Source organism: Schistocerca serialis, chromosome 6 (assembly GCF_023864345.2).
Source record: "Schistocerca serialis cubense isolate TAMUIC-IGC-003099 chromosome 6, iqSchSeri2.2, whole genome shotgun sequence".
NCBI lineage: Eukaryota > Metazoa > Arthropoda > Insecta > Orthoptera > Acrididae > Schistocerca > Schistocerca serialis.
Genome location: NC_064643.1, coordinates 532341060 through 532366160, shown reverse-complemented (window position 1 = coordinate 532366160; position 25101 = coordinate 532341060). Strand labels below are relative to the sequence as shown.

Genomic DNA, 25101 nt, shown 5'->3' with positions numbered 1-25101 from the left:
TTAGGATTAAGGTTTGTAAATATTAGCATAAGTATACCAAAAAACTGACACACACTCAGAAATACCAAAGAATTCACAGTGCCATGAAAATAAGACAATAAAAATGAAGTTTGTAAATAAAAGACCCCCAAACCTATCAATAGCAAGGTCGACTACTGTATCCTGTCAATCAAATAAAATTTTCTAGTGACAGTATACAGTAGGGGGGCAGTTGTAATAACACATTCCTATGCAGAGACATACAATATCTTAAAAGGTGCGCCAAAGATAAATTGAGAGGCATGTATATTATAACCTTTGTAAAGTTCACATTGGATTCTCTTTTGTTTGATACTCCAAGGAGCTAAGAGACACTTTCGATTGTTGCCTTGTGGAGGATGGACGTGATTTTTGGACTGTGCGGAAAGGCAGCCATATGGTTGGTAATTATGGTTTGTGCGACGAGCACAGCAAGTCTTATTGTGTTGTGAATAAAAAATAGTGAAAAGTATCGAAGTGTTACGAAAATTATTTATAGCGACGTAGCATAGTATTCCTTGATTTCCCCCGTCTTCGTGAAGTGAACCGATGCCGACTCATGATGGTACACACGGTCAGCAAAGAGAAGAACATCGATGGCGACTAATGAATTAATATTGTGGCAGAAGGACTAATTCTACGTCTAAGGTGAGAACTCTGATTAAATCAACAATGACGTGGAATTTAAAATGTAAAATGTTTTTAATTTATTTCGCCACAAGCCACTTAATGTAGGATTTATGGGGCCTTTGAAAACCTACTATGCTCAAGATACAGAAACGTGGTTGGCTAGTAACCCAGGCCATCTTATCACCCCATTATTAATAGCCAGGTTATTTGGGACAGCTTACAACCTAGCAGCAACAATGGAAGAATTTGTGAATGCCTTCAGAAGAACAGGTCTCATTCCACTTAACGGAAACATCTTTAGGGAACATGAATTTTCAATTCAGCGCCATGCTGACGCTCTTCAAGAAAGAGATGCCAAAAACGAAAATGAAACTACTGATGGTGATGGTCAAGCTGTCAGCCTGGCAGACATCAGACCTCTCCCACACATCGCAAAACCACCTGGAGTAAGTCAAATAGGTCAAACATCGCATTCGTGCTCTGCTGCGTTACTAACTTCAACTCCTTATGTGAAGCAACTGCAAGAATCTAAACAGATGAAATCAGAGGCTGAAGCTAAGAAAGCAGCGAGAAAGTTATTCGGGGAGAAGAGTGGAAAATCTTCAAATCGTAGACCTAAAGCAGAAGAATCGTCTAGTGACTCGGCATCCGATGTCCATCTTGATGACAGTGGGGATTCGGACAGTAGTGATGACGATGACGCAGAGTGTCTGTTCTGTACTGGGCGATTTTCTAAAGGTAAACAAGGGGAGATGTGGGCACAGTGTACAAAATGTTATCGTTGGGCTCATGAAGATTGCGGTGTCACAGAAGACAATTTTGTTTGCCCGGATGTCGTAAATATAAACCTAAGAAGTGTCAAATGAGTGAAGGATAACAGAAATGAATGAACATGTAAAAATTGTATATTCATATGTCATTATTATGTAATAAAATAATTAAAGCAAAATATTATTACTGTCTCATATTAGGAAACCTTGATCTCATTTCTACAAAATACCTTGTTTGTGAAGATTTAATAACAACTCTGAAAGATTGTTTATTACTGCAAATACGATAATTGAATGATAAAATTAAATAATGCAAGATCTTATTACCATCATAAAAAATACAACTGCACTTACTTTTAGGTCTTTCAAATGGGTTTACAAAAGTGTGTCTCATATTAGGCACCTTTCCTCTATGGGTTTGACGTGAAAAACTGTGATAGCTGCAAATGGAATGAAATTTTTTTTTACTTGGAAAATCATGTCAAGGTATTTCTATTTCCAGAGCCACAGTCGTCTGGAGAGGGTATTTCTGGTACTTTGCTCATTGTCAAATGTCATCTCCTTGAAGCTTCAATTGTAATATTTAATTGTAAGTACAGTGATAAAATATATATACAGGGCTATTACAAATGATTGAAGCGATTTCATAAATTCACTGTAGCTCCATTCATTGACATAGGGTCACGACACACTACAGATACATAGAAAAACTCATAAAGTTTTGTTCGGCTGAAGCCGCACTTCAGGTTTCTGCCGCCAGAGCGCTCGAGAGCGCAGTGAGGCAAAATGGCGACAGGAGCCGAGAAAGCGTATGTCATGCTTGAAAATTCACTCAAATCAGTCAGTCATAACAGTGCAACGACACTTCAGGACGAAGTTCAACAAAGACCCACCAACTGCTAACTCCATTCGGCGATGGTATGCGCAGTTTAAAGCTTCTGGATGCCTCTGTAAGGGGAAATCAACGGGTCGGCCCACAGTGAGCGAAGAAACGGTTGAACGCCTGCGGGCAAGTTTCACGCGTAGCCCGCGGAAGTCGACGAATAAAGCAAGCAGGGAGCTAAACGTACCACAGCTGATGGTTTGGAAAATCTTACGGAAAAGGCTGAAGCGGAAGCCTTTACCATTTACAATTGCTACAAGCCCTGACACCCGATGACAAAGTCAAACGCTTTGAATTTTCGGCGCGGTTGCAACAGCTCATGGAAGAGGATGCGTTCAGTGCGAAACTTGTTTTCAGTGATGAAGCAACATTTTTTCTTAAAGGTGAAGTGAACAGACACAATGTGCGAATCTGGGTGCTAGAGAATCCTCACGCATTCGTGCAGCAAATTCGCAATTCACCAAAAGTTAACGTGTTTTGTGCAATCTCACGGTTTAAAGTTTACGGCCCCTTTTTCTTCTGCGAAAAAAACGTTACAGGACACATGTATCTGGAGATGCTGGAGAATTGGCTCATGCCACAACTGGAGACCGACAGCGCCGACTTCATCTTTCAACAGGATGGTGCTCCACCGCACTTCCATCATGATGTTCGGCATTTCTTAAACAGGAGATTGGAAAACCGATGGATTGGTCGTGGTGGAGATCATGATCAGCAATTCATGTCATGGCCTCCACGCTCTCCCGACTTAACCCCATGCGATTTCATTCTGTGGGGTTATGTGAAAGATTCAGTGTTTAAACCTCCTCTACCAAGAAACGTGCCAGAACTGCGAGCTCGCATCAACGATGCTTTCGAACTCATTGATGGGGACATGCTGCGCCGAGTGTGGGAGGAACTTGATTATCGGCTTGATGTCTGCCGAATCACTAAAGGGGCACATAGCGAACATTTGTGAATGCCTAAAAAAACTTTTTGAGTTTTTGTATGTGTGTGCAAAGCATTGTGAAAATATCTCAAATAATAAAGTTATTGTAGAGCTGTGAAATCGCTTCAATCATTTGTAATAACTCTGTATGTATGTGTCTGGTTTCTTAGGACGATTCTATCTGGGAGTGCGAGGTGCGCGGCGGCGGTGGGCTGTGGCGGGGACGATTCATGTTTCTGGCTTATGGCAGGAGCTGTCCGAATGGAAAGGCCATTTGCAGTACAGGAATGTAGCTAACTTAACCATGTCGCCTTCTAGACGGCTGAATAGCGAACTAATACTCAATATGATTTGGACAGCATTTGACATTGCATTTGTTCTCTGTGGAAATCTGAGTAGATTCAATATGGACATGTTTTTGCGCTGGACCATTATTCCCTACCATGTAATTTTTCTGGTTGATGGCTTTGTAAATTATAAGGATGATTTGGAATCTGTTATATCACTAACATCGGTATTCACGAGTGGAAATACCAGTTTCCTATATATTTTTTGGAGTTTCCACGTAAAAGTCTTCACAGACAAGATAAGTTTCTAGTTACTCAGTGGTTTGCAATGCTTTCCACCTCGCTAAAGTTTCGGGTTTCCAGAGAAATAGTTACTGGTCTTCATCTTCGGAATTATACAGTGCAAGTGATATTGCTATGCAAGCGATTTTTCTATGTGCTTGATAACCAGAAGTATCACGTAAATGGTATGATATTCAAGTAAACCATGTGAAAATACATATGTTCTTATAATCCATGAGTCTGGAGCAGGGTGTAGAAAGCAAGCAAGCAAGCAGGTTGGGGTCAGGAGCAGTAATGCCTTTGTGCTGTTCGGAGATGGTTTGAACAGTTTACAAGTTATTTGTGTTTCTGTACATCGGTGTATGGCATTATTTCGGTAGTTTACGAGCGGTTTTCAGGTGTGTAGGCTATTAATTGTGACCACAAGCACATTTTATGTTTTATATCAGCTTAATAAATAAACTACATGAAATCCATCCATAAATAAATTGTTCGAACTTTCCACCAAAATAAAGTACACTCCTTCCTCTCCAGCAACCAGACACAAACTGAGACCTCTTCCTGCCGTTTTGTACCCAGACTGCCATACTGGATTATATAATGGGAAGGATGACAGCACCTGCTGTTGGCAGTACTGTGTACTATGTCACTTGGACTCTATACTTCATGGTGAACACACTGGATGCAGCTACTGCATATGACAACTCGAATTGTTTAAATAAACAATGCACGCAAAATAAGGACCTCTGTCCACCCTACCCAGCAGCCCAGCACAGACTGCATCCTTTTCATGTAGCAGCAGGATGTGGTGAGCAGTGCATGGTGACGTCATGGGCGGCGACGGCGGCGGCGGCGGCGGCAGGCAGCTGGCGCCCAGTGTTGCCACAGTGCCAAACGCGGGCCCAGAGGCACCCGGTCAGCTGGTTGCCCTGCCTGTGTCGACCACGGCATCGATACCTGGCACTGCTCCTATCTCTAACCACAAGGAATTAGTAACCGATATAGCCTCTGTTTTTCAGTCCATTTCAGACACTCGCGCTAGACGATTCGCATTTACCATTGATTTTTAGTGCCTGTACTTATCCTGACATCTTAACAGACAGATCAGTGGTGCCTCTGCTAAACATACTGTAAGTAAGAGAATACAGGCTATTTCGGCGAATCTCGATATAAAATCTTCTTGGGTTGACAGCCGAGTCAATGTGTTGTTTCCCAGCAACGTTTATCAAGTTTCTTAGATTATAAAATCTTCTTGGGTTGACAGCCGAGTCAATGTGTTGTTTGCCAGCAACATTTCAGAAAGTTTCTTACTTGCTTTGCCTGAAGATGGCAAGTAAGAAACTAGCTGAAACATTGTTGGAGAACAACGCATTGACTTGGCTGTCAACCCGAGATTGTATCATATTGTACATAATCAATTACAACAAGTAGGCCACATCTATTATATCATAAGGGAAGTTTGGCCAAGTGTACATATCCTCTAAGAGTAGGGCAAGTTTTGCTGTGTTGGGTGCTCTTGGTGGGAACTTGCCTATGCTAGCCATTGTAGCAGTGTGTAGTGGCATAAAGACCAGACGTTTACTGATGGTCCTTTGTTCCTTCTAGATAAACTCTTCATAAGAAAACGTTTTTTGCAATGGCCGAGAGTAACAAACTAACTCCATAGTTTAAACGATTTTAACCAGTCATTGTAGTTTAACCTATTTCGTTAGATGTTTAGTCTATCTAGAACTGCTCTCTTGTCTGCGTAATAGCAGCTGTCTGGCTGTCAAGATGTGGGATCCAATGACACATCTATCAACTAGTCAACATTCCGGCTAGAGGGCAGTTCATCAAAATGGTCTATTGTCAGTCAGCAGCAACAGAGATGGCAGCAAATGCATTTCGAGTAACGTGAATGTACCCACATACAATACTAATGTTTGTTAGGTGGAGGATTTCGCTCTTTTTCATGTGACGGCGAGAGGCGAAACTGCAATTTAGATAATCGAATATAACAACACTATTGGAGGCAACGATCCAACAAAGGAAAATCAGCCATTTACTTATACGGGAGAGACATATTTCTAACACATTCTCTGCCAGAATTGCCGACAGTTGACACAATGAAGTGGAGTGTCCAAAACTCGGAAATCCTGTCCTCGTCATCGATGGAGAATGCTGTTGAACAGAACGAGAATGATACAGAGGAGATAAAAAACCGAAGTGAGGACAAGAAAACAGGATCATTAGTTGGTCCACTGTCAAGTTTCAAAGATCAATGTTTAGATGCTTTTACCAGTAAACCACAGAGTCTCGAAAGAATCAAAGTCCATTGTATAAATCGCAGCAGACGTCAGATTACTTTACAATTGAGTTAATGTGTTAGAAATGAGTCGTTAGGAATGAAAGCGAGAGAAACTTTATAGAAGGTTCGAAATTATGCCTATAGTTGTTGGAAATCGCAGTGCTCGCATTACGAAACACAGAATGAATATAATTTGCACTCCATTTTAAGCAAAAGCTAGTATTTCAAGAACCTAAATGTCCACGACAGAGTGTCCCCTGAACTGTCTCTCGTGCAATGAGGTAATATTGCAGGTATATTCAGTTGTATATTTGGATACTGTCTGCAAAATGTGTTGCGAATGGAGTTAGTAGTAAACAACCAATAAACTAAAACATCATGCCTGATGCTAAAGTTTTACTGTAAGAACAGCGAAAAAGTAGTACGCGATAAACTCTTTCCTTTCATCATTTTGCTGTGGGTGTCAGCGAGAAAAAGTTTAATAAAGGTTTAAAATCGTATTTAAAGTTATTGGAAGCAGCTAAGTGCTCTCATTCTGAATACTAGGTGAATACAGTCGTAATTTGCACGCAGTGTGCTATGCTATCTCAAAACATATTCAGAGTTTTTAGCCTTAATATTTATCTTACCATGTCAAACCCTTAACATACGATTATACTTCTTAACGAGTAGATTATGGGAACATTTAACATTTTTAAATTCTGACACTAATTATATGAAATATTGAGTATCAAGTTTTTGTTGCCCCTATAAACTGTTAGATAGGCCACATCCGGCTGAGACTGTGAAACTACGAACCGGGTTAGTCAGTAACTACACTCCTGGATATGGAAAAAAGAACACATTGACACCGGTGTGTCAGACCCACCATACTTGCTCCGGACACTGCGAGAGGGCTGTACAAGCAATGATCACACGCACGGCACAGCGGACACACCAGGAACCGCGGTGTTGGCCGTCGAATGGCGCTAGCTGCGCAGCATTTGTGCACCGCCGCCGTCAGTGTCAGCCAGTTTGCCGTGGCATACGGAGCTCCATCGCAGTCTTTAACACTGGTAGCATGCCGCGACAGCGTGGACGTGAACCGTATGTGCAGTTGACGGACTTTGAGCGAGGGCGTATAGTGGGCATGCGGGAGGCCGGGTGGACGTACCGCCGAATTGCTCAACACGTGGGGCGTGAGGTCTCCACAGTACATCGATGTTGTCGGCGGAAGGTGCATGTGCCCGTCGACCTGGGACCGGACCGCAGCGACGCACGGATGCACGCCAAGACCGTAGGATCATACGCAGTGCCGTAGGGGACCGCACCGCCACTTCCCAGCAAATTAGGGACACTGTTGCTCCTGGGGTATCGGCGAGGACCATTCGCAACCGTCTCCATGAAGCTGGGCTACGGTCCCGCACACCGTTAGGCCGTCTTCCGCTCACACCCCAACATCGTGCAGCCCGCCTCCAGTGGTGTCGCGACAGGCGTGAATGGAGGGACGAATGGAGACGTGTCGTCTTCAGCGATGAGAGTCGCTTCTGCCTTGGTGCCAATGATGGTCGTAAGCGTGTTTGGCGCCGTGCAGGTGAGCGCCACAATCAGGACTGCATACGACCGAGGCACACAGGGCCAACACCCAGCATCATGGTGTGGGGAGCGATCTCCTACACTGGCCGTACACCACTGGTGATCGTCGAGGGGACACTGAATAGTGCACGGTACATCCAAACCGTCATCGAACCCATCGTTCTACCATTCCTAGACCGGCAAGGGAACTTGCTGTTCCAACAGGACAATGCACGTCCGCATGTATCCCGTGCCACCCAACGTGCTCTAGAAGGTGTAAGTCAACTACCCTGGCCAGCAAGATCTCCGGATCTGTCCCCCATTGAGCATGTTTGGGACTGGATGAAGCGTCGTCTCACGCGGTCTGCACGTCCAGCACGAACGCTGGTCCAACTGAGGCGCCAGGTGGAAATGGCATGGCAAGCTGTTCCACAGGACTACATCCAGCATCTCTACGATCGTCTCCATGGGAGAATAGCAGCCTGCATTGCTGCGAAAGGTGGATATACACTGTACTAGTGCCGACATTGTGCATGCTCTGTTGCCTGTGTCTATGTGCCTGTGGTTCTGTCAGTGTGATCATGTGATGTATCTGACCCCAGGAATGTGTCAATAAAGTTTCCCCTTCCTGGGACAATGAATTCACGGTGTTCTTATTTCAATTTCCAGGAGTGTAATTCAACGTGGGGATTGTGTAAATGATCAAGCGATGGGATCTTCCTGAAGAATAGATAAAGTTTAATTACAAGCTTTGATGAAAGTACTTTGATGACTATGTATATGGTAAACATATATAAAGAAGAGTTATTTCAGACATTTGAGGATTATCCTGCTTCCTTTTCGATGAATTTAAAGCATGATTGAAGAAGATGAGCTCTCAACAGGTCCATTAACTTGTACTATCGATACAATTCGGGCATAAATTCACAATTCTGTGCTCATGTATTGTCGATTTAATGAACACGAGCTCACTGACACTTGCTGGGCAGCGTCCAGCCTATGGTTGACAGACGTGAGTGGTATCGATGGAGCGGAAAGCTTTGTCATGGATTAACTTCGTACCACGAAGTTAATCCATAACAAGTCTTTCCACTCCATCGATACCACTCACGTATGTCAACCATAGGCTAAAACGCATTTGAATAAACGTTCCCCCCGCGTGTGTGAACTTGTTTAAACGTCATATCAGAGAGTTTCACTAAAATCTCATAACAACCGATAAAATATCGATTCATCATCGCATATCTGAGACAGATGAGCAGTCAAAAAGTGGGTGTCAAAAAGTGAAGTTCCATCAAATAAATCAAAAACGTTTCCACCTGCAGGAGATATCACGGCTACAGTTCTCTGGGGTTCTCACGGCGTGGTACTCACAGACTTATCCTCACAAAAGAAAAATCGTCATGGGTGAGTAACACTCCTACTCTTCAGTACTTGACAGACTAAAGGATAATCATGTTCGAAATGGTTTCGTGGATTAACATAATTGTACTAGGTGGACAGTTTTTATATACCTTTGTGTGCTCAATGGGTTGGAAATTATCCCAATGAATCGCTGAAAGTCATTTCCGACGCAGATTCGCATCTTTCGGAAAGGAAAACATTACTTTCGGTTGAGTTCCGTAATTCCCACGACACCTTGCGACACAACATTTGTAAACCATGTTCACAGTAGATTCACTAGAAGTAAACACTATAATAACTAGTTTTAAGCACAAATGTAGCACTCGATCCAACAAACGTATAGATAAACAAACGCTTCGAAACACAAAATGGTGGCCTGCATGGAGTGGCGCCACGACCTGCTATGAATTTCCATGGAGGTAGAATAAGGGGAGATGGCACTACAGACTTAAGTTGCTTTGAAGCCAGTGGGTGGGGCCTGCCGCCATTTTGGGTCCACCAAAACAATAGCGGACGAGTGTTTACAATTGCTTCTTGTTCGTTATTTCTGTCGTGTGCACGCGATATTCGTTTTATATAGTAAATGTTACACTGTTTTAGTGAACAACACAGCATAAAGAACGCAACTTCAAACGTTTTTCTGGTCTTACATGCGTATTAGATACAGTAATCGACACGAAAATATGACGCTTCTGGCCTCAGTACTGTAATTCCTTTTTGTTTATACCCTTTGAATAACCGAGAAGGGAAGTATGTGCTATGAAAAGCGTGCTTTCGTAATCCAATTCTATTCACTTTCATTGTGTTTATGTCGATAATTGGTAAAGCCAGAATTCTAAAAGCAATGATTGTTAGTTTAGAGGCACCGATTTGTATTCGTTGTATTTTTAAGTCAAATGCAAATTTTAAATGTTCAAGTTTGCAAGAAACTTGCCTTATTTCCCATGGTGTCACATAGATGTATGCAGGGATGATATAAACAAGCCATCTGCCATGTCAACAAGATGAATGATTCGGTAAATTACGAAGGAAAAGAACTGAATTTACGATTGACAGGCCCACTGTAGTTTACACATCTGCTTTGTTTTTAAATTGTACCTACTACGTGACATTCAGTGTGGCAAATAACAGCAATTTACAGGGTAACACGACAGGACAGTGATTAATGTTATGATCTAAATAGCCCGGACTTAGATAGGGAACTTATAATTTAACCACTGTAACAGGTGTTCTGCATATTTTACTGAAGATTTAATTAACTACATATAGTTACATTACTTTTATATTAAATTATTTCATTTTAAAATATTAGTCCCATTTCAGGATATTTCTTGCCAGAGCTTTCCAGTTACTTGGGAATAGCCAAACAATGAAAACCAAGTTTATTGCTCACCTCCTTCCAATTAATTTTAAATACCATTTTGATGGTTTTAGAGTACACAGAGTTACAGCAAATCCCATGCAACTACTTTTATTTATTCATTCCTTCATCCATCCATCATCTGGATACATTTAGTACATTGGACATTTTCAATACAGTACGTTAGTGAACGAAAGTATGAAAAATAATTTATTTTTTCTCTATACGGAGTGGACAAATGCTGACATGGCAAAATGTATGTAAGCAGTCAAGACTTTACTTTTTACAGACTAAACTAAAATGAGACAAAATTCATGAATGTAAAACAAGCTGAAGAAGAAAAGCAATCTTTTACACAATAATGCTCTAAGAGAGAATTCTCCAGTTTTAAATTCGCATTTCAATTGCATGACATTTTGTGCCAACATGCTGCCAATTTTGATCACTTGTACTTGAGCAGGTTACACAGTTATGTGATTAACATTTTAAATTTTAAGTGTAAAAAGTGTTTTGGTTGATTATATGTCTTAACTTATAAGGGCCATTCTTTTATATATATGTGTTTGGTTTCTTTCAAAAATGCAACTGGTAGTCTACAAGATCTGACACACTGACAAATTTTGAATGTGCTTCCCAAAAATATTAGTAAAGTCAACTCATGTGGGCATAGGCAAACAAATCTCAGATGACACACAGCGTTAAAAATCTTAAAACATACTTGGGAAATTGTTTAAATAGAAACGGAAGAAAGATTTAAGGAGCAGGCTATTGTACTTAATGAACAGCATTTTACCATTATTTATGGTGTATTAACAACAAGCAGAAAAAAATGCTCCATTCAGAGTGCTAACGATACCGCAGATTAAATTTCACACATCGGCCAGCTCTTGTAACTACTTCTTTCTTGAAACCGGGCGGTGCGTCACATGTGTCAGTGGTTGTGTCAGGGAGTGGTGTAGTAGTCCTCGACGTCGGTCTCGGTGTTGCAGTGACTGGTGTTCGCTGAGTGTTGCGGTGTTCATGGGGTACAGGAACACACCTTGTAGCTTCTCCTGTCTTCTCTGGTTTGTGTTCAGTGGTAGCTGTGGTGTCTGTTGCATCCGGAAATGCAGGCTTGATACAGTCCACTGCAACTGTGGTGGATGTACCGTTAATCATTATGCGGAAAGTATTGGTATCCCTACTGACTACCAGATATGGTCCGTCATATGGTGGCTGCAGTGGTTTACGTACAGTATCATTGCGTAAGAATACATGCGTGCACTTGTCTAGCTCCGCAAAAACGAACGAGTGTCTTCCAAGCTGGTTTCTAGGCATTGTTGGTCTCAATTGGCGCATATGCTCTCTTAATCTTGTGGCGAATTCTGAGGCTGTGATTATATCATCTGCCATGCTGTGCAGAAATTCTCCAGGTAGGCGTAACGTTTGTCCATACACCAGTTCTGCTACTGTTGCTTTCAGATCACTTTTGAATGACGTTCGTAGACCCAAAAGTACGATAGGTAGTGTCTCTGTCCAGTTCGGCGTTGCGTGACATCTCAGTGCTGCCTGTAACTGTCGATGAAGATGCTCAACCATGCCATTTGAGGCGGGGTGGTATGCCGTGGTGCATATGCATTTCGTACCTAATAACAAAGCCAATGCTTTGAAAACGTAGGCTTCAAATTGTCGTCCTTGATCAGTTGTAATTATCAGTGGAACTCCAAACCGGGCAATCTAACCACGAAAAAATGTTTGAGCTATAGTTTCTGCAGTGATGTCCTTCATTGGAAATGCCTCAGGCCACCTAGTAAATCTGTCAATCACCGTGAGGCAATAACTGTAGCCTTCCGATGTCGAGAGTGGGCCGATGATGTCAAGATGCACATGGTCAAAACGCTGATTTGGTGGAAAAAATGTGCCTATTGGTGCCCTGACATGCTGTGTGATTTTATTCCTCTGGCACGCCAAGCATTGCTTCACAAATGTTTTACAGTCTGTGTGCATACATGGCCATACAAAATTTTGTTTCGCCAATCTGAGTGTGGCTCTTACTCCTGTGTGTGACAGATTGTGCATTGATGCAATTGCCTGTGTTCTGAATTGCTGTGGCACAAATGGACATATCTTTCCTCTTGCTACGTCACAGTACAACTCAATGCTTGCCTCAGGAAATGTCACGAGCTGTAGCTTCAATACTTTCTCTTGTTGCAATAGATCACGCAACTCACTATCACATTGTTGCGCATGCGTGAGGGCGTCATAATCAATGGCCTTTGTCACTGCTTCCACCTGTGCGATGTCATCTGCTACTGCGGACACTGCTTCTATGCGAGAAAGTGCATCATCTGGAACATTTAGCTTCCCTTCCAGATACACAATGCTGGTCGTGAACTGGCTGATATAATCTAAGTGTCGCAGCTGCCTGAGCGATGCTTTCTCTGGCTTTACCTTAAAGGCATAGGTAAGCGGTTTATGGTCTGTGTAAATCGTGAACTGTCGCCCTTCTAATGCATGTCTGAATTTTTTTACTGCCGCATAAGCGGTGTACAGCTCACGGTCATATGTTGCTGAGATGGTGACAACTTATGACTATAACATGCAATGGGCTGCCATAACTGATCAATTTGTTGCTGAAGTACGGCACCAATGGCAGTGGACGAAGCATCAACCATGAGAGCGAGTGGAGCATGCGCGACCGGGTGTGCTAATTGTGCGGCCTCTGCTATAGCTTTTTTTATAGCGTGAAACGCGGTGTCCACCTCGATAGTCCAATGCACACTGTGGTTAGGTTTAGGTGCGCCTTTAAGTAGTTCATTCAATGATTGCTAATGAAGTGTTGGTAGAAATTCACTACTCCAATGAATCGTCATAATTCCCTGACTGTGACAGGGCGGGCGTATTTGTTTATGGCCTCTACTTTACTGTGTGGCGGTCGAATACCCTGTGCATTCACCAAATATCCTAGAAAGTTGTCCTCTTTCTCACCAAAAGCACACTTGGCAGGATTAATTACTAGTCCATGTGTGCATAGGCGGTCAAATACTTGGGCCAAATGCTGTAAATGCTCCTCTTCCGATGCAGACACCACCAATAAATCATCTATATACACATAGCAAAAATCTACATCTCTTGTAACCTCATCTGTAAAACGTTGGAAGGTCTGAGCGGCATTACATAGTCCGAATGGCATTCGGGCGAATACAAATAGACCGAATGGTGTTGTCACCACTGTTTTAGGAATGTCTTCTGCAGCTATAGGGATTTGACAGTAAGCTCGAACTAGATCAATGGTAGAAAATATAGTCTTACCGTGAACATTTGCAGAAAAGTCTTCTACATGTGGAACTGGGTACCGGTCTGGAATGGTCCTGGCATTGAGTTGGCGATAGTCACCGCAGGAGCGCCATCCATTCTTCTTTCTAGGCATGATGTGAATTGGGGATGCCCAACTGCTACTAGAAACTCTGCAGATACCTTGTGACAGCATGCTGCGAAATTCCTGCTTTACCACTTTTAGCTTTTCGACCATTAAACGTCTAGGCCGAGCGTGAGTTGGTGGCCCTGGCGTGGTCAAAATGTGGTGGACGGTTGTATGCTTGACTGGTGGGAGAGTAGGCGATTGCTGTGTGATCTCAGGGTATCCTTTCAGTCTGTGACTGTGCGTACCTCTAGTGGTGTGATACAACGCCTGTGACTGTGCGTACCTCTAGTGGTGTGATACAATGGACTTTTCCTGTTGTATGCAGACTAGTAGTCAAATCTATTAGTCGCTGACATCACAGATCTGGCAGTAAGTCGTAGAAGGACAAAAAATCGTCTCCGATAATAGGCTGTGATATATCTGCCACTATAAATTGCCATTCAAACACAAGGCGTAGCCCCAAGTTAAGGAATAATGTTACTCGACTGTATGTTCTAATTTTGGAGTCATTGGCGGCGAATAGATAACAGTCGTCCCAGCCCCATGTCAGAAATAGGTCACTACAAGAGAAACCTTTCAAATTCATTGGCCCTTAAAAAGCACAAGCTTTGTGTATGCTGATCTCAACTTCTTTGCATGTAATGCATCTGTTGCACATTTTGCAGAGTGTTTCTGCCGTGTCAGCAGATACCTTTTGGCAATCGCCTTGATCAGCAGCAGTAAATGATTGTCTAATGGGTGCTTATCCTTCATGTTTTCTGTCAAGTCAGTGAATATTGGTCTGCACAGAAATTTTGTGAGTATTTCTGACACACATTTAGAATATAGACGTTTCTTTGGGACTTCCCAATCTCCAGCAGTGTATTTTCTAAATGTCTTTTCTGCAGAAAGGCAAATCTCAACAACATCATTTGATGGTGAAATTAAACCCCCTCTACTCTTCATATGTATAAGGGAATATAAAGTATGACTGCCATCACCTCGCAACACAGATAAGCATTGTTCACACTTAAGTGTACTTTCTAGGTGGCGAATGACAAACCCTGTCAATGTAAAGTACAACGCAGTCACTTCAGAGAGAAACACATCAGCTTCAACAAAGTCATAGTCATGAGTCACTAAATAGCTGTCCATGTCTACTAACTGTGAGCGAGTTGAGGTGAGATTTGTGAGTTCTTCAACAATCTGGTCACAGTAAGTCAGAATAGAGATATCTTCATGTGCTACACAATTGCCTTTCTCAGACTCGCGAATCTCATTGTGTACTTATAGCCTTTTGTAGGCAGACATGAACTGACATGCAGTCGGGTTATTGTTCCACCCACCACGACTACGAATGGCACTGAAAAACATTTCTCAGTGGTCTTGAGAGCACTTGTAAATTGGTAGGAATTTCAGCAAAGGCGCAGAAGATTGAGGCTCAACTAACTTTGTATACAAGTGTAAAACGCTGTGTGTACAAATAATAAAGCCAAAAAATCCCGTCTTCCAATTGGAGTCCACAAGTTTTGTGTTATGAGGCACTGGAGACACTGAAAGTGTTTTGATGTACTTCCCTGCATCCAACAAAAATCCTTCCACAACTCTAAAGTTACGAATTGTCAGAGGTTTCTTCCACTGATTCTGGATTAGGCTCCTCGAATTCAGCGCATCAAAGAAGTTATTGAATGTGCAGATAAATTTTATAGTTGCAGATGTATCATCAAAGCCGGGGATCTTCATATCATGACAATGCTGCATTGCATCTGCCACGGAGTTGCTGAGCAGCTGGGCTGCTAATCTAACTTTCATTTTGTTGTGTAAAAAATTTATATGATAGCCTGTAATAATGTTGCCTAAATGAAGTCCTTCTTTTACCTGTATCTTATGAAGTAGTTCAAAAAGGTGCCAGGAAATTACACCACCTTTCTCATCCCAGAAATGTTTCTTCTTTCCTAAGGAATTTCCCACTAATTTCAGCATATGTGGAGGATCTAGCATAAACGCCACTTCAAAGTGGTACCTTCAAAGATAAATGTTGTCTTTAAATTGTGAAGGACCAGATTGCATCCCAAGTATTTGACCTTGGATAAATTTGTGGTACAACCATCACAAGACAGAGAGACCACCTGAACACCACTGCCATTGGCAAGGCTAGTGAATTGTTGAACTACTTGAACTTTCCGCTCCTCTGTTATCCCACAAGTCAAAAAGTACCCTACTGGTAGCTTCCAAGAGGCATTAATAGCGCACAACATCAGTACAAATGCCTCTTTAGTTACAGGTAGGCTATCCATGGCTATAGAGGACCCTATGTCAACATAGCCATAGTACTGACTACCATCGAACTCAATGTGTTGCCTGATTGCAGTCTCATCAACCAGTAGGCTGCTGTTTCTGATCCTGTATGAAATGCTTTAGATCTAATTATGGCAAAAGGTTCGGAAGTAAATCCAGGTGCCCCTCCCACACACGCATACCACCTTTATAATGTTCTAGGATGTGGCACACATGCTGTATGTTCTAGGCACACTCTGAAAGTTAGCTTTTGCAGTTTGCCGTTGCGCTTCTGCATTCCAGGAATACTTTCCAGGGACAGTATGGCCACTTTCACATCAATAAGATTATTTTTCCTAAATTCATTAATAACACTGTTCAAAGATGTTACTTTCTTTTTTAGACATCGTTTTGACTGCTGAAGAACTTATTTTTTTCTTGTATTCTTCATTTTTTGATAACAAAAAAACTCACATCCCTCTTGAGGTTTTTTTTTGTTGCCACAACTGATGCTTCATCATGTCTACCACTCAAACAGTGTGGTCTCAGCAGCAAGTAATGACACTTCAGATTCAGTTGCACTCTCAGTGGCTAGATCTGCAGTACTTTTTGTAGCCACCTACCTTTCTGCTGGTGGTGGTCTCTCCCTCCCTTTCTAAAAAAAATGAAAACAAAAAACTTAGCTAAAACATTTCAACTGAAATGTGTTGCATTAAATAAACCAAACTTGCCTCACAGCAATCTAGAAAATCCAAAGTTAAATGTAAAATGTGACATTCTCATAGAAACTTATTAAATAAACGTAATAATTATCTTGTGCACAAACAGATTCGGTGCACTATCAGGAATAATGAAGGGACGTGCATTTATGGTAGAGACGACACTGAACACTGGGGTTTAAAGTTCATTAATCAGCTAGGGAAATTTCTGCTACAGAACAAAGGTAGATATAATTGCGAAAATGGAAATGATTGCGCAGTAAAAAGTGAAGGACGTGTCAAAGTGCTAAGCTGACACAGTCTGTAGTTATTTGGCAATCTTGATTTTTTTGCTAGGAATGGCCTGCCAGTTTAAATGCAATTAAATATAAATTCTTGTTTAACATCTATAGCAGCAGAAATAAGATCTGTGATCTTGCTAGAAAATTGTCAAACAACAAAATAGGACAATAAAGGACAGTAAATGTTGATTTAATTTGCTTGAAAACTTCTAGTTAAAACAAACAACTACCATACAGTGTAGGGCACACACACACACACACACACACACACACACACACACAAACTGGCATTAATGTAAATGAACTCCTTCAAATATTTGTAATGTGTATTACAATAACAAAGTGAAAATAACATATCTATTAGCAAATACGAAACTATTATTACAAACAGGCAATTCCCTTGCAATCCCCACATTTCAGTTATTACACTCGTGTAACTATTGCAATTGAAATCTCCAGACAAGTAGTTCCGGATATTGTTTTATACCGTAATTTTATGGCAGCTTAATTCCATATTAATATGCTACATTTCACGAACCTTTTGCAAGTGAGGAGGATAAGCGGGAAAAATTGATGGTAGGCCTACAGCATCTTCCCTCATGCGGACTGACGAAACTGATGTTCGATCAATATCTTCCTCCCTGAAATGTTGCGAACATATTTTACTGTACTTGCTTGGTTTCCAATCTTTCCTTCTCGAAGCGTTCACCCTGAGAGCTCTTCGCGTTTGATTGATAGGAAATCTAAAGTCAAATCACAGAAATAAAACCATACAGTAAAACTTTACAGTGCATCAGAATTTCAAGTATATATAAGAAAATAGCGCTTAAATAACTTCACTTACGAATGAAATGTGATTTTTTTTTAAACTTTAGACTACAGTCAGAACTATTAGTACACAGGTCGCAAGCGGAAACTTGCGTCTCGCGACCCACTGCTCGCGATGCTGCTTCTGGCTACTGTATAGTGTATAACTGTATTGTATAAGACGTCATGAATTTAACTTTCAGCCAATCAGCATCGCGACCAGCGATTCGCCAGACGCAAGTCGGGGAAAGACGCTGCTCATACACATCACGTCTGCGCATGCGCAACAGCCCGCTGGCTACTGCTCAGTTTTTCGTGAAGTACTGTCGAGTTTGTGCAGTTCATACGGAGGATGCAACGGGTGATTCCGATTGGTTTGTTCTGGATGTAAGCAGAGCCATCTACAGGTGGCTTTGACAGATTGCTGCGATAGAAACAGGTCTTTGGGAGCAAACAGGTGTATTTGAAGTTAACAAGTTTGAATGCGGGAAGTGTTTTTAAATGTTTGGTGGATGCAGTGCAATACGGCGTTAAACAGTGAATATCATCAAGGATTCGAAGTGATAACTTGCCGGTACTGTTCATGAGAAGTGTTACTAGTATTAACCTCTAACATTAATATTTTACTCAGAGTAGTTAAACCAGCAGGAAATGTTACATCCGCTTGTGGCATCGGATTTTATAATATTATAACATTACTAGAAGAAAATGATTGTTCCCTTTTTTTCTTGTTTTTGAGTTTGGCCTATCGAGAATTGAAGCATTATGTTTGTGAGTGGTGTCTCCTCCTTGTGAGATAGCCCTTTACCCAGAAGACATTTACTTATGCCAGGATGCGGGTGCTTACATATTAACGTATCAGCGTTTTGTTTACTCTTTTCACATCAGTTGTTAGTTGGAGCTCGCCAGAATTGATTCACTCGTGTATAGATGGATAGTTATAATATTTTTGTTGCAAATTGATTTCCCAAAATCTTGCTTAGAAACACCACTAGCGAAATGCAAGATTTCGCTTACTATCATGATATTGTGGGCGAAAGATATCGTATAATTTCAGACTGTCTTCTGATTTTTTAGTTCTTTAAGCTGATAAAGATACGGTACAATCGTAAAAAGTGTGCGATCTGCACGATACTACATGCTCCTTGTATCGAAAGTAACATGTTCAATAAGAATGTAGAATTAAATAAATTTTTGGTATTGGTAAATTTTACTAAGCTACACAAACGGCAATTGAGTCGTACCAATTGTTCCGTGATTACTGGACGTACAGGAGGATTAGTGTACCTATGAAAAGAAACAATGTACTTTTAAGAATTTAAAGGTTTGCATCACAGTTGACACTGTTTGGGTCAGCCAGCATTAGTCCTAGACCTAATAGACATTCTGGGAATTTACTTGGTGATAGTTGGAAAATGCATACTATTGACTCATATTCGGTTTTGTGTTTAGCAGCCGACACCACATTTCTTCAGATTTTTTATTAAACTTTTGGTACATGCAGTATACGCAGGCGGTATGGGCCTACTTAATTTATTAATTCTCATTAATATGAAGTAGTTGGGTAGACGTTAGAGTGGACCCCCTTGCATTTTGTTTTCTGAATTTACATTGCAACTTTAGTGTTTATTATGAATAGCGCTTTCAGTGTGTCGAAGTGCATTTAAATAAGATACAAACGTAAACATTAGGCTATGCTATATGTCGCTCCATGACCACAGTCAAGATTTCAAGACGTGTCGATCATTACACTCGAGCCAATAGTTGAGTGTATTGAGCTTTTGTAAGAATTTTTATCCCAAATAAAGTAGGTTTGCTAACAAGCAACTACCCATCATTTTAACAGCGTTATTGGCACACTTACGGTGTATATGGAAAAGGACTTCTGTGTAGAGGTGGCTATTAGTTTTTTCTGATCTATTTTGTGATAAAACTAGAGTGTACGGAGTATGGTGTTATACTCATTGATGGCTCACATTGTGTTCACTTTTTATTCTTGTGACTACTCTAATTGGCACCCTCTGGATTATATGAATGTCTTCTTCTTTTCCTTCATTACAACCTCTGTAAGTCTACAGGGAAGCCTATCGTGGATTGTTTCTTCCTCTTCTCCTCTCAGTACCCATTCATACTTTTCCTTCTCTTCACCTTCTCTTTTCAGATCAGTATCCTCTTTTGTCTGCTCAACTTGACTTTCTTTTTCATATCATTGATCTTTGTCACACTAGTCAGTGTTTACTTGGTTCTCCAGCTTTCCATCCCATCCACCTTGATCCTCATCTGCTACCAGTACTTCCAGTATTCAACAATGTGCTTTGTTTGTTTCTTTTCGCTTGACCTGTCTGTTGTCTTCCATACTCTTGGCAGTTCCGTCCATATTCACCCTGAACAAATTTCAAGGCAAATTTAGCCCCCTTCAGTCTTTCTCCTGATTTGGCTGTCATGGTCTAATACAGTTCTTCCCTAGGTCCTTATATCCATTTTTCACAACTTTTTTTGTAGGTCCCAGTGTAGTTATTAACTGCTGTGTCTTCCTAGTGTTATTGTTTCAGGTGTGCATGTAGTACCAAAGTCATCATTGTTGCCTTGTAGTCCCTGAGCTTTGTATCTGTAGATATATTGTTTTTACTGCATACTTCTCTGGCCGTACACACAGCTGTCATCGTCTTCAACATCTCTGTTATTCCCTCATTGCCTTTGTTTCTTCGTGTTATATATTTTTCTAGGTATTTAAATTATCCATCTGTTGCAAGCTGCCTTCTGGTGTTTCCAATTTCCTGTAGTATTCAGTTTGTTGAGTTGTTTCTTTGCTTCTTCTTCCATCTCAGTTACTGTCCTCAAAGCCCAGGCAGTCCACCTGGACTCTGTTGTTCAAAATCAGATTACTAATTTAGTTGAAATTACAATATTTAAAAACACAGGATTTATCTGTATTTAACATGAAATTGACATCTATCATATGCAGACGTTAGTATTGTTGTATGGAATTTTTGCCTCTGGTTGCTGGGAATTCCATTTTGATGCAGCTCAGAGAGTATACTTACAAAAATGAAAAAGCAGGGAAAAGTTTTGGACTGATACACCAACTGGAAGGCATAGGACTAGGTTTCTGCAGTGAATTAAGAATTGGTCATGTAGGCCCCAGTAACCCTCTATCAGGTATTCACACTCCATTGTCTCTGATGTTCAACTTGGCTCAGCAGCTGCAGATGCTCAATGATCCAATAATGCATATTTCTTACATTCAGCTGTATGTGAGCTGAAAAGTTAACATCTTTGGTAAGACAGGAATCTCATGTCCAGATGTTATGTCGGAACTGAGCGACAGAATTCCATACCTCATCTGTAATGCTGCTGGTTATCCGCTGGTGAAGCAGCATGATACGGATGGAAGCTATATGCCCACAAAATCCAAACAGTGTTGGGCTGCCTTATTCCAGAGGCAATTGTTACTTCTCTGGACCTACCATATGGATTATGAGCAAAAGGTGCCAGAGGATCTATTTTGTTCACTCTGCTTAATTCAGGCCTGCTCCTTACCCTCATGTGGTGTTCCTGTGCCGTTTCAGTATATTACATTAATGCTTGTTCCATGTTGTTGTTGTTGTTGTGGTCTTCAGTCCTGAGACTGGTTTGATGCAGCTCTCCATGCTACTCTATCCTGTGCAAGCTTTTTCATCTCCCAGTACCTACTGCAACCTACATCCTTCTGAATCTGCGTAGTGTATTCATCTCTTGGTCTCCCTCTACGATTTTTACCCTCCACGCTGCCCTCCAATACTAAATTGGTGATCCCTTGATGCCTCAGAACATGTCCTACCAACCGATCCCTTCTTCTGGTCAAGTTGTGCCACAAACTTCTCTTCTCCCCAATCCTATTCAATACTTCCTCATTAGTTATGTGATCTACCCATTTAATCTTCAGCATTCTTCTGTAGCACCACATTTCGAAAGCTTCTATTCTCTTCTTGTCCAAACTATTTATCGTCCATGTTTCACTTCCATACATGGCTACACTCCATACGAATACTTTCAGAAATGACTTCCTGACACTTAAATCAATACTGGATGTTAACAAATTTCTCTTCTTCAGAAACGCTTTCCTTTCCATTGCCAGCCTACATTTTATATCCTCTCTACTTCGGCCATCATCAGTTATTTTGCTCCCCAAATAGCAAAACTCCTTTACTACTTTAAGTGTCTCATTTCCTAATCTAATTCCCTCAGCATCACCCGACTTAATTAGACTACATAGGTCATGAATACAACATTTCATAATGTTGTGGAATGTGCCAGTATGAAAGAAGTAAGTTCTAAATGTTGTAATTACTCTGAAACTAATAACCGGATTTCGAAAAGTGAAATGTTGAATTTGTCTCATTTCTAACTATGAATGACTGTAGTTGGGTCAACAGAAAGATCCGATCTCACGCGTCGGCTTTGACCCGTGACGTAAGGGTGTTGTTGTGTGTGACGTCACTACGGCGCGGAGTTTGGTTTGTGAGTGTGGCGTGTTTGTAGATGTCGTGTTGTTGTTTGTTGTGCCCTCTGGTGGTATGTTCATGGTTTTCGTTTGTATGGTGTGTTGGGCTCAGTTTGCTGTTGCTCAGTGGTGAGTGCTGCTTGCGTCATTTTGAAGAGGAATTTGTATCAGTGAGTTAACGGTTTTGTGTGATGGTTAATGTAATGATGATTGCTGTACGTCGGGTGAGTCTGTTATTAAGTGTGTTCGGTTGTGGTTTTTTGTTCAGGAATGGATATGAAAGACCGGATTAATAGTGCTCGGTTGAGGGCTATGATGGGGGAGACAGCTATAGAGCTGATCAAATTTCTTCAGCTATTTGGCTTAATTGCCGAAGTCGTGAAGTGCGGTGTGTGCCGCGAACCAATGAAATTGGTTAAAGTTCCGGCCTCTCGGACCAGGGACGGTTACATGTGGCGCTGTCGTAAAGATGACATATGGCGTTCCATACGGCGCGGTACCTGGTTCGAGAAGTCTAGATTGGGCATGCGTGAGATTGTGCTTGTTACATATTATTTTTGTTATAGATCCCCACAGAGTTTTTGTGCGCATGAGACTGGTGTGAGTGAGAGGACTGTTTTAGATTGGTATTCCTTTTGTCATGAAGTGTGTTCGGAATTTATTAAGTACAGGGGTAAGTTGGGGGGGCATGGGGTGGTTGTGGAGGTGGAAGAGACACAGTTTGGGAAAAGGAAGTATGGGAGGGGGAAGTCTGTGGCTGGTCTTTGGGTGTGGGGGGCTGTTGTTCCGGGGGGTGGGGGTTCCGAATGTGTTTTTAGGGTTGTGGGAGGGAGGTCGAAGGCTGAATTAGTGGGGTTAATTGAGGAATATATAGAGTCGGGGTCCACAATAGTTTCTGATGCTTTTTCTTCTTATAGGGGGTTGGGTGAGAGGGGATTTAATCATTTAGTAGTGAACCATAGTTTAGAGTTTAAGAATTATGATACAGGGGCTTGTACTAATACAATAGAGGGGATGTGGGGGGTGGTTAAGTCAGTTCTTGGGAGGGGGAAGAGGCGCTCTTCCAACCTTCAGTCTCATTTAGATGAGTTCTGTTGGCGGAAGAGTGTCCCAGAGGGCTATTGTATTTTTCGGGTTTTTTAAGGGCTGTGGGTAAAATGTATAGGCCGAAAGTGGTTAGTTAGGGGGGGCTGGGTAGGTGGGTGGGTGGCTGTGGTTCAGGGTGGGGAGGGTGGTTTATTTTGTTGTATAGTGTTTGTTAAGGTGGGGGGGGGGGAGGGGGAGTGTGTTGGTTTTTGTGTTTTAGTTGTGGAGGATCTATTTTGTTGAAGTTTTTGTTGAGTTGTAGTGTGTGATTGAGATGTTTTTTATGTTGTATTTGGTTTTTGTTTGTGGGTTTTTTATTTTGGGGTTGTGGGGGGGAGGGGGTTTAGGTGTGGGTGGGTTGGGTTTTTCTTTTGGTTCAGTATTTTTTCGTTGGTTTGTGTGTGTGTGTGTGTGTGTGTGTGTGTGTGTGTGTGTGTGATTGTGGTGGCCAATCTAGTTTGTGGGGCTGGAACTTTCTTGTGGTAAGTTCCCTTTTGTTTTTGGCGTATGTGTTGTGTATTGGGGTATAGGGAAGTGTTTCAATGAAATTTGTGGCTGTGAAGGTTGATATTGGTATTCGTATTGGGAGATGTTTGAGTTACATAGGTCAAGGGTAGTGGTCGATCCTAAGTCATGGGATTGGTAGCTGCTGTTGAGCTATATAGTTGGAGGGAAGTGTTCAATCTCAATGTTTGGTGGAGTATGTTGATTTTTGTAATGGGAGATGGGATCGGGGGTTGCTGTTTAGCTATATAGGTCAAGGGAAGTGTTTGATCCCAATTTATGGGATCGGGAGCTGCTGTAGATATATGTAGGTCAAGGGAAGTGTTTGTTCGCAATGTTTTGCGGTGTATTTTGATTTTTGTATTGGGGGATGGGATCGGGAGATGCTGTTGAGCTATATAGGTCAAGGGAAGTGTTCGATCCCAATTTATGGGATCGGGAGCTGCTGTAGATATATGTAGGTTAAGGGAAGTGTTTGTTCGCTATGTTTTGCGGTGTATTTTGATTTTTGTATTGGGGGATGGGATCGGGAGATGCTGTTGAGCTATATAGGTCAAGGGAAGTGTTCGATCCCAATTTATGGGATCGGGAGCTGTTGTAGATATATGTAGGTTAAGGGAAGTGTTTGTTCGCTATGTTTTGCGGTGTATTTTGATTTTTGTATTGGGGGATGGGATCGGGAGATGCTGTTGAGCTATATAGGTCAAGGGAAGTGTTCGATCCCAATTTATGGGATCGGGAGCTACTGTTGATCTATGTAGGTCAAAGGAAGTGTCCGATTCCAGATAAGATTGTGTTTTGTGGTATTTGCTGAGTTTTGTGATGTCGTTTTTTTTCGTCGTCTTGCGTGGTTTTGTATGGCGGTGGGTGGCTAAATTTGTTTATATTTAGTTTCTCCCCACCCAAAAACCCCCAATTTCCCACGCTTGTCCCGTTAGAGTCATTAGGCTTTTTGTGAAACCTGTGTGTGTGTTGTTTATCTGTGTATTTTCGTCTTTATGATACGTATGGAACGGTTTTATATCCGCCATATTGGAATTGTCGTTTCCGCCATATTTGTGACGTCATGGATCAAAGCCGACGTGTAGGATCGGACGTTTCTGTACTTCCCTGTAGTTCCATATATATGGCAAATGACCAAAGATTTTTGTGGCAGTAT

At 41.6% G+C, this 25101-nt stretch overlaps 1 protein-coding gene across 1 annotated transcript in view; it reads left to right on the top strand.

The window, feature by feature from the left end:
* The first annotated feature begins 18190 nt into the window (after positions 1 to 18190).
* The window catches only part of LOC126484434 (uncharacterized), a 40296-nt gene continuing 33385 nt past the window's right edge, over positions 18191 to 25101 (top strand). Inside the window, exon 1 of the mRNA XM_050107951.1 lies at positions 18191 to 18443. The gene's annotated coding sequence lies outside the window, so the exon portion shown is untranslated. The remainder of the gene's footprint in view (positions 18444 to 25101) is intronic.